This window comes from Lepisma saccharinum, chromosome 1, assembly GCF_977018435.1.
Source record: "Lepisma saccharinum chromosome 1, izLepSacc3.1, whole genome shotgun sequence".
Lineage (NCBI taxonomy): Eukaryota > Metazoa > Arthropoda > Insecta > Zygentoma > Lepismatidae > Lepisma > Lepisma saccharinum.
In genome coordinates this window covers 80,472,851-80,488,132 of record NC_139229.1, presented here as the reverse complement: position 1 = coordinate 80,488,132, position 15,282 = coordinate 80,472,851, and the positions used below count along the sequence as shown (strand labels likewise).

Below are 15,282 nucleotides of genomic sequence, written 5' to 3'. Positions count from 1 at the left end.
TGTATTATTAAAGAGGTAAATTTTAAGTCAGTCCATATTTAACTCCATATTTTGGTGAAATAACTAAATATGTATTTACATATTTACCACATATTTACTACACATAAATCCGTTCCCTGCTGATTACAATGTTGACAGTCGAATGGAAAAATAAATTATCACTTATTCCAGAAAGATAACCAAAGAAGAAGATAAGTTGGTAACGTTCATGTATTTGTTAAGGATTTGTAGAAATCCCGGAAAATTAATTTAAACTTAAGATAAAATCCGCCCAGATGTATTTTTATTATCTAAAAATAGGATGTCCGGGGGAAAAGGATGTATTGTAACCCGAGCTGGGTATCCACCACGTCGAGCACAGATGAATGAAGTATGGAAACATTCAATACGGAAAAAACTTAACTACTGACTCCCAGATAACAGTCATTATGAAAATTGGATTCGTGTATCCTCTAAGTTCCATACTTTTATTGTTACTATAACAGCTACATAATTTAATTAGAGCTGAACCGATACAACTTTGAGTCGATACCCATACCGATATCGATACCACCACCACCACCGATACCAGTGCTTGATAATTGGAACAATTAAAAGTTGTCCAAGGTATTAATTAATATTATTGGGTGAGTATTCAACTCCTAAGCATCACTTTACCAGAGTTTTGCTTCAAATTCATCAACTTTTAACCCGAGGCGCAACAGCCTATGAGGGCTAGGGCATTCATACCGACTGGCGGCCTCACTCCCACCTGCCGAGATGGGAGATCATACAACCAGTTACGAGGTGACGTGTGGTCAGCACGTCGAACCCACAGTCGTTGTTGTAGGTTTCCATCACCAGGTTACGCTATTCATTCGTAGCTCCCCAATTTCCTCACGCCAGTGCTGTGCCCAAGTAGGGGTTGTTCGTGAACTAACCCCTCCCCCCTTTGGCCCAATATTCCTAAAAAGTAAGTCAAAGGCAGGAAAACGTGGAACGAGTACTAAAAATAAATATACGTAACCACACGCTTTCCAAAATTCCGGGCACCCATCGTGGGTTGTCACCAATTCCATACACAGAAATCTCAGGAGAAAAGTTGTTACGCTTCTCCCGGGAGAGTCGAACTGCGCGCTTCCCATAGCCAGAGCCCAAAGCATGACGCCCACCGAGACGCAGCGAAACACGGAAATATCCGGCAACAGAACTTATGTTCCCTGCTTCTATTGAAATCAAATCATGTAACGCCCACTTCAGGTAAACGTGCGGAACCGAAGTACGGAATTTACGAGCGCCTAGGGACAGCATTAGCAACTTGGAAATACATGCTAACCTAACCTGCCTAACCTATCCACGGAGGCATAAAATAGCTGAAATAAGCATGTAAATATGTTAGGCAGTTTAATTTTATCTATTTAAGCTATTACAGGGTGGCCACTCTAGGACTATGATAAAATTCAAGTATAATTCCCGATTTTCAAGGCGAACTTTTCCAAAATTCAAGGCTACAAGCAGATGTTTTTTTTATATTTCCTTACGTAATATCGCCTTGCACCACCCTCACACATACAAACGCAAATATATTATCAGTATAAAGGATCTGCGTGATTCCAATGAATCCAAAAATTCTTATTCAATACAATTAAACCATATATATATTTAAAATGTTAAATTTAAGGTGCGGAATTTACATTTGCCATTTCACATACTCAGACTCGAAATACATCTACAAACACAAGTCACAAATGTTACGGGATATACTAATTTACGAAAAACTGTTAATTGTATAAGAATTTCAAACTACAATTTTAAGTAATCAACTGCAATATATGTTATCTTGTAATAATAATCTTCCGTCTGTTAGATAGACTGTTCTGCAAAGGACACTAACAAAATAAACGGATTGAGAGAATTCTGTTCTATTTTCCACGTGCAACTTTCTTTTCCTTCCTAGATAAAAATAGAAGCTAAACTGTGAAAAACCTACCTCAGGGCATTTATAAATATGTATTAATTCAATGGTAATTTGATTAGTAAAAGTTGCAATTTTTCACTTCTACGGAGAAAAATTCACGCAGAATTCACGCACAATTCCTGGATCCAATAATTCACGCATGATTCCCGGAATTCAAGGAATTCCCGGTGAGTAGCCACCCTGTATTATATGTATAAGTAGATAGGTGAAGCAGGTCGGATTTGGTGCTGTTAGCATGTATTTCCAAGTTGCTAATGCTGTCCCTAGCCGCTCGTGGTCATCATGCTGTCGTTACTCAATGGAAACTTCAAATTTTACATTTTACATTTTACAATTTTACATGACTTCCAGGATAATCAGACTCCGCGAAAGTGTCGCGCTGTAATTTTGCGAACCCCGCGAAGGATCGGCCAGTATCGGTATCGGAAAATAAAATCCAACCGATACTTTCCGATACCGATACCATTGTTATCGCACATGTCGGGAAAAGGACGAAGGTTCTTCCCCAGGGTGACAAAAAGGCTAACTACGCCACTGGCTTAAAAGTCAAACATGTTGTATCTCCAAACAAAAGTCATAAATGCATACCTGCTCGTTTCCTTATGTTGACAGAGCCGTTTAATATTCCACGAAGAATACTTATCCACTTAACAACACTTGCATTTGTTACCGCTGTCATTACACGTGCATTTGTCACAAGTAATGAGCATTGCGTGCTGGTAACGACAGCATGAAGACCTTCAGCATTCTTTCTAGCTTCAACCATAAAATAATATTTTTATGGCATCGATCGGCAGTTAAAGTACAAACTTCAATCGCTCTGTTGTCCTCTAGGGATTTAGTAATCGTAATAACAACTTGAACCCCCAAGACTTTATACTTGTTTTTCCTTGCAACTCCCTCAAACCTAGAGCCCCAAAACATTAACCTTCAGTGTACAATAATGTACACTTCCTTTGGAATGCAAGTAGCAGTGCCATCTTGTGACGTTCTTGCAAGGTAAAAGTTGCTTGTTTCTCTGACTGCTTTGTATTACCTTATGTTACTAACGAAGCTATTGTGTATTGATCAGTAACGTAACATGTTATTGATCATGAAATTAGGTACTTTTCCGCTAATTTATATCGCTTTTCTACCTATCTAAGCAGTGAGCGAGTTAAGCATATTTGCTTGGGGGGGGGGGGGCGGTGGCCAATCAGAGTGGTATTGGTGATTTCCTTTGCCCGGAGGAGTGGGAAGGTTTTCTTAGGTATACAAATTTGTATGTTACCAGTTAGTAAAGTCTACTATTGCCTGCCAGTTCTAAGTACCCAGGACATTAAATCTTCTGATAACATTTACACGTAATTTAGGAACAGTATTTTTACATTCTAAGAAAACCTATACAAAAAGAGCTATTGAATTAGTAACACCGAGAAAACTTGACCAAATATCTATTGCGCGTTCAACTCAATGACGGCGTGAGGCGAGAAAAGTGATCTACGTACCTCCAACAAATAAAGCTGATGAAATCAACTCTTCGTGTCTTCTTGCCATGGCGGCCGGTAGGCTTTTGTACTTGGCAATGGACGGAAAACTTCAGACGCGAAACAGGATACATTTGTCTTAAAGGTTAATAAACTGTTTTCCCGAATGACTTATCAGTGGTGTTTGTTCCATAGATAAGAAATGGTATATTATATGCTTTCAATTCAATTTTCTTTGGCGGGGAAAAAAACATCCCTGGCAAGCATGAATATTCTTTCCTTCTGCCGGGGGTAAAAAAATGTTTGCGGTGGGGAAATCCCCGGCATGCACCCGTTAATTCTCACATTGTCTCTAAGGATCGTAAGGTGATCAACAGTATTTGGAAGTAACAGTTACTTTTATCGAGAAACGATAATTGTAACTATACGCACTGCCATGAAATTAGGCGGCTGGCAGAAGTTCGCGCTGTTGCCACGTCGGAGCACAATCCCGTGTGTTCGGAGGTTTAAGAGAATGAAAGACGTCGTTATAGAGTTGGTCTTTGTAATCCATGTGATACAAAACTGACAGCATTTGCTCAGAAGGTCAGGGATGAAACAAAAGTGCCCCGGAGAGAGGTCGGTCTAACGCAGCTCGGTCGACGTTGCCACACGGTGCGCAGCAACCAGCGACTTTCGTCATGCTCTCGCTTTGCTTTTCCCACATGTAGCACCAGCGCAATTCTGCCCAAACGCCTATTTTCATGACCGTGCGTTTAGTTAGTTTCTCAGTAATACTCAGCGGAGCAGGAACGATAACATACATGCATACATTTTACACACACACACACACACACACACACACGAAGCACGTCCAGAAAGTAGTAGCCGTTTGGTTATAAAGAAGGAACGATAGAAGCTATCAAAACCCTTTTATTTTGAAAGTACATACCTTGATCTATTTTTTTTTACAATGGCACCCATGGCATTGAGACACTCTCTTACAAAAAGACAAATGTTTGTATACCTGTCAAACACTTCTGCCGCCAGTCTAGTGACGGAAGGATACGCAGGCAGCATCCAAGGTCGCCCGGCACGAGTCGGTTATGCGTGTGCTTTCGTGCAAGCTAATGTAATCAAGCCCACGTGACTTCTGAAAAAATAGTTCCTTTCCTCTGTGTTGGTTCCGATGTTATATTCGTATTGCTCATGAATTGGTCGTAGCTTTATAGCTCATAACATAACGTCCCACAAATTCAATACAGCAGCGACATTGACTTCTATACCTTTATTCCATACACTATATTCCTACGCAGAAGGTTCCTGCACAACTACTATTCCAACAGCCAATAAAATTTACTGTTTGTTTACACTGACTTCGTTCTTAATGAGAACTGAGTAGTATACAGAATCTAGAATAAGGTAACTGCAACTGAAATAGTTTTGAGCAAAGTTGTAACTCGGTTGTAACTCTCCAAAAACGATTGTCCTGCAATGAATTACTGCAAATGTGAAAGTGTTTCGTAAATTCCCCTCAGTAATAGAAGGAACGAGAATTATATTGAGCCACCAGCGTGCGTGACCGTTCCTTATCCATACTGATCAGATAATAGAAGGGGGAAGGAACGTGATAGGTCTGTAACAATTCTTTAGGGATTATTCTCGAGAAATATTAGGATATTTCAGAGCTCAATAGACCACGTTGCCATCTGCAACAGTTGGACAGTATTGTGAGAGGAATGCATTGTTCTGATTTGGGTAAGTCTTCCGTGCTGAGGGATTCATCAAAACATTAGTGATATTGTTAGATATTTTGGTTAGTTGTAAATTTTTATGAACAACTAACACGTGTAGTTTATTTTTTAATTCATAAATAACATAGCCTATATGTAGTTTAAAAACTGTGTAATGAGTCAAAGACTTATGTGGAAAGAAATAAACTACGGCAGTTCCAAATTCTGTTTGAATTGAGTGCAACCTTCGTCCTACAGCGCAGAAGAAATAGCTTGGCAGTGACGTCATCTCCCACCTTCACCTCTCCTTCCAGAAGCGAAGGCTCATTCGCTAGAGCGGACGACAAGGTGGCGTGCAAACCAATCGAAATCATTCCGAGAGGGGTGATGCAGGCGTGCAAACCCCCACACTGCTAATTAGTCTAACAAACCGCAGCTACGAGCGAGGGATTGCAGGCTATTTTGTTTCTTTGTTAGGGAGGGTTTTTTGGTTGGTTTTGTCATTGTTGTAGAATGAGCAGTGGAGTAAAGAAAGGTAAGCCCTTGCACAGCGATACAAGAGAAATAGTTTTCAATGTGTATAAGTACTTTGATTGCGATGAAAACAAAACCACAGCTGTTCACAGAACGCCCGTGGCGACAGGTGTCAGTGAAAGATCTGTGTGGAGAATTTTGAAGAAACACAAAAGTGTTGCGATTGCGAGCGGGAAATCTTTTTCAACGGCGGGCAAAAACCGACCGAACGCCCAGCAACGTGTCACAAATCTGGATTATTTTGATGAAGCAGTCGTGCGCCAAACAATCCATTGTTTAATACACGAAAGGCATTGTTGTCACCATACATAAACTGATGAAGGAACTGCAAGAAAATGTTAATTTTAAGGTTTCGCGTTGGTCGTTGCGTATGATCATAAGAAAATTAGGATTCAGATTTAAAAAAGCACAGCGTAAACAGCAGGAAGCTACTCCTTGAACGAAACAGCATCGTTGCGTTGCGTGAAGTTAAAGAACTGCGCACAGAGCAAACCGCCGGTCTTTCATTTATATGGATGAAAGTTTCGTGAACACACACCACACTGTCCCCAAAGTTTGGCTGGATTCCAAAGATTCGGGGGGGGGGGGGTTAAAAGTGCCAACAGGAAAGGGTCCCAGGTTTATTATTGTGCATGCCGGTGGTGAAAGTGGATTTGTGGAGGGGCGAAGTTAGTGTTCCTTTCAAAAACAACTTCTGGTGACTATCATGGGGAGATGAACGCTAACCATTTTATGTTGTGGTTCGAATAACAGCTTCTTTCCAATCTGCCCCCAAACTTGTTATTGTGTGTGACAATCCTCCATACCACAACAAGTTACTGAAAAAAATCCCAACATCAAACAGCAGAAGGATGAAATGAAGTCGTGGCTATCATCTCACAATATTCCGCATGCAGAAGGTTTGCTGAAAGCCGAATTATATGAAATAATTAAAATAAACAAACATAAAATAAACATCTAGCAGTGCTAACATTAAATTGAAGATTGGTAGTTTGCACCGTGATCCTTGCTGCTCGTACTCTTACTCGTGCTATGGTTCCTTTCATAGTAGTTGGCAACGCTGACTTAGCAGGGAGTGACGTTACTGCCAGGTTATTTCTTCCCGGCTGTAGTTTCGCAGCGTCCCGTGCTGTGCGCTACTGTAGCTACCTGAATGTAAAATTAATAGGCGATGGATGAGCTCGCTGCCCGACAAATACGTAATTTCAAACTTCCCTAATAAGACTGCTGTTTTTATAATACATTTAAGAGGTATAAAATAGGTATTCTGCTAGGTGCCTGGACTTACAAGTATCAGCAGTGCACATGGGGGGGGAGGGGAGGTCGAATTTCAGTTCTTCTAAAATGTCCCCGAATGAAAAAATGTATGGTTGTCTTTCTACTGTTGGCTCAAAAACAATTCTCATTTTGTAAAATAACAGTCACATGTCATGAATATCCTAAGATCTAACTGCAATGTAATTGTGTAGTAGAAGCTAACGTAAATTTTACAATATTCTTCTAACGTTAAAATGTAATAGTCTGCTTGTTATGTTTTTTACAAAAAGGGACGCAAACGTTTCATATTTATGTTTGAATACTTTGTCATTCATAAATATACTAGATAATGAATATAAGTTGCAGTTGCGTTCACCATGAACATATTTATAAAAACTGAATCATTAAAATGAAATTAATTGTGGTAACTGTGTAATGACCGTTAATACTTTCAAAACTGTCATTGTTCTTTATTTTTACGGTACTTTGATGAGATCGGAAATTGGTTGTTTGTCACCACTAATTTTGAGTCAACCTTTTACAGTGTAGACATAATAAAAGACGGTCCAATTTCTCAGAACGAAACAACGTATATGCCACTGACCGATGTTGATAAATCAAGTTAAATTTATACAAAGTCCAACTATCAAAATGCGGGCGCCCCCCCCCCCAAGAGAGACTTACCAAATAACAAAATTAAATAATGAAAATAGAATTGTTTAGCATTAGTTGTATAATCGAGGATTATTTATTTCCGCCGAACTTTATATCCACTATTCCTTATAATAATATTCATAAAATAATAATCAGGAACTTTACTTATCGTCATCCTTTTATGTTATTCAATAAATATTCAATTCTTTATATATTTGACATGAATTTCCTTGCTAGGGTAGTTGATTTTATACAAATTTTGGCGATCTTAACTACACGTAGCTAGATTATGAATATATGCTGTTATATCTCTATTCTTAAACTGTCGTTTTACTTATTCATGTAATAATAATAATAACAATACAAGATTAAGTAATTTACATAGCTATTTTAATTAATATTATTTTAATTCGATATAATTATAATATAATTATTTTAATTTAAGCATTATATTATTATTATTTCTGAGATACTTTGATCCCCCCCGAAATATATTTCTAGATACCTGCTTGGTAGGAGAATCTATCCTTTGCCGACAATAGAATTTAGGTACATTTCCCCTTGTACCATTTCTATGGCACGTGTCTATCATTGATTTCAAACTCAATTAGCTGCTAGCGTGCTTTACATGTACGGATCTAATGGAGACACGTATACGCCAAGGTTCAACGGGACATTAGAGATTCTTAATGGAGTTCAACATTTTGTCTTGATTTTGTGGGAACCTTTCCCCGGGAATCAATGTCAAAGCCCCAGCTTGGTCACATGCTATGGCTTCCAGTAATCATAGAGAGCTCCTTAGGGAATATGGTCGTAGTGAAATGAGACAGTGGGAATTTATAGTCTTCTTGTTTGTATTGGTATTACTCATTCTTGATTTAAAGGTTAGTGGTATTGTTGTTCACAGTTCGAAATCTATAGACACAGAACTCAAAAGACATCAGATAAAGCTTGGCATTTTTGTCGCATTAAATGGCACAGTTAAACGTGTAAGTTCCGTTTCTAAACGTGTCTAATCTCAATTGTTACATTTTTAGTGCATTTCATGGAGCAGCAACTGTTACAGTGGCTTTTAATTCATTTCTGTGTGCTAATTTGTTTATTTATTTATTTGCCATCTACAAGGAGAGGATATCTCCAATTACAGAGACATTGAAAATATGAATATAAGTGATAGAGTGGAGTCCTCAAAATCGGATCACTTTCAAATAAAACACACATAAAATCAAAAGTAGTCATTTATTTTCATTCCTACTGTTACCCTGCCCCCGTGTCAGGGCAACAGTGTTTTTTTCTCTTATTTAAATATTTTATTAATATGTTAATTAATTAGGTAATTACGTGTATAAACATATATATGTGTGATTAGTGTAAATCAATTTATTATGCATTTTTAGGTTCGCATTATTCCATGTATAAATACCATGTAGCTCTCTGTTCTTGCTTCGTGTTTCGAACGTTCAAAAGAAAGGCGGGCAGTTTAGCTGTTAAAGATTAAAAATTTTGAAAGAAGGGCGGTTGGCAGCAGACGCCAACCAAACGTATATAAACTCCCAGATGAGAGTGGGGGAGGTCGGCTGTTGGAACTGAGACTTGGAAGGGAGAGGCTGTTTTTGCTTCGGTCGGCTAGGACCGGAGGACAGATCTCCCGAAACGGATGCTGTAAGAGATTGGATTGCCGGGCAAGCTAGTGCCTTGGTGTCCGATTTACAGGTAAAAAGGTAGTTTGTACTGGATGTTATTTTGAAGTAATTACGGTGCGCCGGGCAGCCTAGTGCCTTGTCACCGTGGAGGTTGAGAAATGTACACGTCGGGCGGCCTAGCGCCTGTTAAGACGTTTCTTGGAGTAACGCGAGTCTACCTTGTGACAAGCGTACTTCAGATGTAATTCATAAAATGTAAAGCATCCAGGTACATTCTCTTACCGATGAAATTCTCATGTCTTCATGTTGACAATTGTCAACACCCTTTATCGGCAAAAGGTTGACATAACATAAAATACAACAGTCCATAATTTTAAATCTTACATTCACATGAAATAAATTTACCAGAACTCAAATGTGTAGCGACAATAAATCAGGAACTTAATTACTACTGTACAAACTAGAAGTCGTTCACTCGGCTTCCTTTCCTTCATTTTTCACAGCCCTTCTACCCCCTCCCCTTGAGATGGATTCTCAGGGTAGAATTTAGGGACGAGTGCTTTCCCTCACACTTCTCAAATTTCTTCTCGGAATGACCTTCAGCTGGTCAACGTTAGCCAGAACTCTCTTCCCCTCACCTTCCTTTTCCAAAACAACATTATTTGGAGTAGTAAAATTCAGAATTCTGTAGATCCCTTTGAATTTCGGGAAAAAGCACGCTGTTTGCTTGTTAAAAGCAGACGAAATTCTATGCTCTTGAAGCAGTACTCGATCTCCGACACGAAGATTAACCCTTCTTCTGCCCTTATTGTAGGCCCTTGACGCCTTTTGCCTCGTCTTTTCTTCTTTTTCTCTTGCAAATTCGAAAGCCGCGCCCATTCTTTCCTTTAACTGTATGACGTAATCCATCTGTTTTTCCGCCGTGACGTCCTCCCCGGTTCCATCTTCCCTCTGAAGCTCCATTTTCCGAGTGTCATGCGGTGTGTACAAATCACGTCCAAAGAACAAAAATGACAGCTTCAATCCAGTCATTGAATTCGTTGCATTATTAATGGCAAAACTTATCGCGTCCAAGTTTTCAGCCCACGACGAGTGTTCCTTGCAGAACTTCCCAAGTGCTTGCTTGATTATCTTAATCGCTGCTTCCGATTTGTTTCACTTCGGTCTATATGGCGTAATATAGACAGGCTTGCAATTCACAGAACGCAACGTTTGTGAATACAGTTTGCTTCGAAATACACTCTGGTTGTCACTGACAACGTATTTCGGGAATCCTGACTGAAAACAGTACTTCAAGAATGCTTGCGAGATCGTCCTCGCCGTTGTAGTTCTAAGTGGTGTTAAGCTAATGTGCCTTGAGAACTCATCTTGAATGACTAAACAGTACTTGTATCTCCCCTTCGTACTTGTAGGCAGTGGTCCAAAAATGTCCAGAAACACTTTGTATCCAGGCGCAGTAGCTTTCCTCGAGTTCATAAATCCCATCTTTCTGCTGTTGTCAGGATTATACTGAAGACAAGAGTAGACCTAGTGGCCCGGTACCAAGTCATCATTTGGAGCTCGAACCATCATTTGGAGCTCGATCGCCTTAATGGATTTGTCTCGTAAGGCGCAGTGTTGCCAACTCCTTACCCGAAAAAAATCACCAAGGTTGTGGCGCTCGTCGTAGCCTTTTATGATGTATATTTTGAGAGCAGAGTTGGCAAGACTGTGGGGGGCACTGTAGCCTTTTATGAGGGGGGGTTTATTGCCCTCTGTTTACATCTGGCAACACTACCGTAGATTTTTTGACAGTGTTGTTAACCTACTGGGTTTTTTTTCACTGTAAATTTTCATCAAAGGACCTGAGGGGCCTATGTATTTTTTTATGTCTGGCAATACTGTTGGGGGGCCTAGTGTTGGCGACACTGTGGGTTTACTGTAGCCTTTTATGAGGGGGGTCTATTGCTTTTTGTTTACATCTGGCAACACTACCGTAGTTTGACAGTGTTGTTAACCTACTGGGTTTTTTCACTGAGGCTCGAATCATTATTTGAGGCTCGTCGTAGCCTTTTATGATGTATATTTTGAGGGGCACAGAGTTGGCGACACTGTGGGTTTTTACTGTAGCCTTTTATGAGGGGGGGTTTATTGCCCCCCCTGTTTACATCTGACAACACTACCGTAGATTTTTTGACAGTGTTGTTAACCTACTGGGTTTTTCACTGTAAATTTTCATCAAAGGGTCTGAGGGGTCCATGTATTTTTTATGTCTGGCAATACTGTTGGGGGCCTAGGAATAATTGTACAACAATTTGTACCTAATTGTACAATACTTGTACCTAATTGTACAACATATACACAGACATAAAAGAGAGAGCCTTCCCGCAACTTACTTCATGTAAAATTTATATGATTTTACAACTGTGAAAAGAAAGCATATGTGTTCTGTATGCACATATTCATTCTTATTTTTCGAAGTTGAATGAAAGCACGTGTTTTTACGCTCTCGTAATACTGACCTTGCTCCACTGATTTTAAATTGCTTCCATCCGCTTTTTTTTCTGTGTTATTTCCGCATGCACGCAACATTCGCTTTCAATAGACAGAAGGAGTGTTAGTATAGCAGGCTCCGAGTTTACAATTTATTAAATTAAACAATAATTTATGTAAGAATATACTTGTACTTACCGAACACAAAATAATAAAAAGCACATGTGAATCTTTGCGTGTGTTCATGTTATATGACGACTGAGTAAAAAAATAATGTTGACTCCCCGAAAGATAAAAGTTCTTGGTTCGACATCAGATGCATGCAAATTTTATGTTTTGCTCTCCAAAATCTTGATTTTTATGTTTGTGCTATTTGTCATACAGCAGAGGAGAAGAGGGGAGAGGGGAGGGGAGGGGGTACTATTAGCGCCATCTATTAGCAAACAATAGAAATAAAAAAGTAGGGTCAAACTTTTTCAACACCCAAAAATTTTAAACGTCCTCGCGTAGTAATACGATCTAGCTGAAGATGTTTGAAAGAGTACTCTTAGTCGACGAAGCTAATTGCTAGGGCCCATATATTGCTAAAATGTTCTTTGATTTGCATATTTCTCATACCGCCATATGTTGTTCTAGTTGACTTCTTCCAAAAAAATGCTAATTAGCGAGAGTTAATTAAGCAAGGCAAGTAAAAGAAGCAAATAGAACAGCATATGTGCCGGCGTGAGAATATGTAAAAATTCGATTCAGAGATGGATCGAATTAAAATTGGGGGATATTTTGCATTTTTTTCCTATAATGTACAAAACATTTACCGTACATAATCTTTTCCATTTACAACAGTATAAAATAAGAGGAATGTGTGACAATATCCATATTAATTAGGAAGGTATGTTGTATGCTAGGTTAGCTAATTGTGTCTTCTACAGCTTCACTGTATAGAGGAAAGTTGGAAAAAGAGAGCTCTACAAAAACTAACGCTCTTAACAATATTGAACGCCCCGTGAAAATTATATATAAATAAGGCATAAGCGTATTATCTGCTTTCATGTCAGATTTTCCCAACCTGTGAGCTGTAGTGTTTAGGTGACAAACGACCCGCTCAAATATAAATACTGTTGACAATATTGAACGCCCCGTGAAAATTATATATAAATAAGGCATAAGCGTATTATCTGCTTTCACGTCAGATTTTCCCAACCTGTGAGCTGTAGTGTTTAGGTGACAAGCGACCCGCTCAAATATAATACTGTTGACAATATTGAACGCCCCGTGAAAATTATATATAAATAAGGCATAAGCGTATTATCTGCTTTCATGTCAGATTTTCCCAACCTGTGAGCTGTAGTGTTTAGGTGACAAGCGACCTGCTCAAATATAATACTGTTGACAATATTGAACGCCCCGTGAAAATTATATATAAATAAGGCATAAGCGTATTATCTGCTTTCATGTCAGATTTTCCCAACCTGTGAGCTGTAGTGTTTAGGTGACAAGCGACCCGCTCAAATATAATACTGTTGACAATATTGTACGCCCCGTGAAAATTACATATAAATAAGGCATAAGCGTATTATCTGCTTTCATGTCAGATTTTCCCAACCTGTGAGCTGTAGTGTTTAGGTGACAAGCGACCTGCTCAAATATAATACTGTTGACAATATTGAACGCCCCGTGAAAATTATATATAAATAAGGCATAAGCGTATTATCTGCTTTCACGTCAGATTTTCCCAACCTGTGAGCTGTAGTGTTTAGGTGACAAGCGACCCGCTCAAATATAATACTGTTGACAATATTGAACGCCCCGTGAAAATTATATATAAATAAGGCATAAGCGTATTATCTGCTTTCATGTCAGATTTTCCCAACCTGTGAGCTGTAGTGTTTAGGTGACAAGCGACCCGCTCAAATATAATACTGTTGACAATATTGAACGCCCCGTGAAAATTATATATAAATAAGGCATAAGCGTATTATCTGCTTTCATGTCAGATTTTCCCAACCTGTGAGCTGTAGTGTTTAGGTGACAAGCGACCTGCTCAAATATAATACTGTTGACAATATTGAACGCCCCGTGAAAATTATATATAAATAAGGCATAAGCGTATTATCTGCTTTCATGTCAGATTTTCCCAACCTGTGAGCTGTAGTGTTTAGGTGACAAGCGACCCGCTCAAATATAATACTGTTGACAATATTGTACGCCCCGTGAAAATTATATATAAATAAGGCATAAGCGTATTATCTGCTTTCATGTCAGATTTTCCTAACCTGTGAGCTGTAGTGTTTAGGTGACAAACGACCTGCTCAAATATAATACTGTTGACAATATTGTACGTATATTGTATTGTATAGGAGACTAGAAGCATATAATTTGGCGAAAAAAAAAACCCGGGTAAGGTCATAGAAAATAGTTAAAAAAAAAAGTGAGCAATTATATTTTGCATTGCACAGCATTAGGTATTAAATAACATACCCCCAAAAAATCTCTGCATTATGCGTTCTGTAAAAAATTGCCCTACGTGCCAAATTGGTGTGTCAAGTCAACATTTTCAAAGGCACTGTCGTACTTGTGTGCCGGGAAAGCGAATATGTGCAACCAAACTGTGCTCTAAGTGTGGAAAAAATATTTCTATTGACAACTTCAAGCGACACCAGCCTACTTGCAAGAGCACTGGAACATCTCTACCGCAACCTTCCAAGCGAAAGGTAGAAGTAACCTCCCTCGATGCATCGCCACCTGCCAAACGCGTCAAGCTGGCGAAGAAAGCAGACCGATTTGCGTTTGAGCATTTATTAGAAGACTTTAACATAACATCAGACAGCTCATGCGATGTGCGTAGTTTTCTGGAGAGCGAGCGAGCTAAGATAATATCCATCCTCAACGATGCATTGGCTACATACTCCACTAAATTCTATGCTGTGCTATGCTGCAAGTATAAGAAACCGTCTGATGAAATATATAAATTCTTCCATGCCACAAAAGCAAAAACACTGCATCAGACAGATATCACTGACCTCGACAGCATCTACAACAAGTTTGTCGAGGAGTTTGTGGCAAAGCACGAGGAGCATCAGGCTAAAGGCTCGGGCGGTTCGCTGTGTGGCGACCCCCACGAACTTTGTCTGACACTTAGCAAGTTCCTACCACTGGCAGGGTCTAGCTATATTGCCCTGCCACCCGAGGTTGAAGCAAGGAAAGCTGTTCTCAATATTCAGAACAAAGACACCAAATGCTTCCTCTGGTCGGTGCTGGCAGCATTGCACCCTGTTCACTGGAAAAACAGTCCACGCCGTGTTAACCACTACACGCAGTATGAGTCGGAACTGGAGGTTGCAATGGCCGGGATTGCCTACCCTGTAGAAGTCTCGCATATTCGCAAGTTTGAGGTTAGTGCTCGTGACTTGTTGGGCCTGCAATTAGCCATCAATGTTTACGGTCTCACCGAGAACGAAAATGAGGTCCACCCCATCCGGGTGAGCAACGTGAGCAACAACAACGAGGTACGAGAAATCAACCTCCTGCTCATCAAGGACGAAACCCATCACCATTACACCCTTATCCGTTCCCTCTCTCGGCTTGTT

At 39.6% G+C, this 15,282-nt stretch overlaps 1 protein-coding gene across 3 annotated transcripts in view; it reads left to right on the top strand.

Moving 5' to 3' along the window:
* The first annotated feature begins 2,873 nt into the window (after window positions 1-2,873).
* Window positions 2,874-15,282, top strand: part of LOC145983070 (pickpocket protein 28-like) — a 66,710-nt gene continuing 54,301 nt past the window's right edge. For all 3 annotated transcript variants that reach the window (XM_083116416.1, XM_083116421.1, XM_083116372.1), the window contains exon 1: window positions 2,874-2,956. The gene's annotated coding sequence lies outside the window, so the exon portion shown is untranslated. The remainder of the gene's footprint in view (window positions 2,957-15,282) is intronic.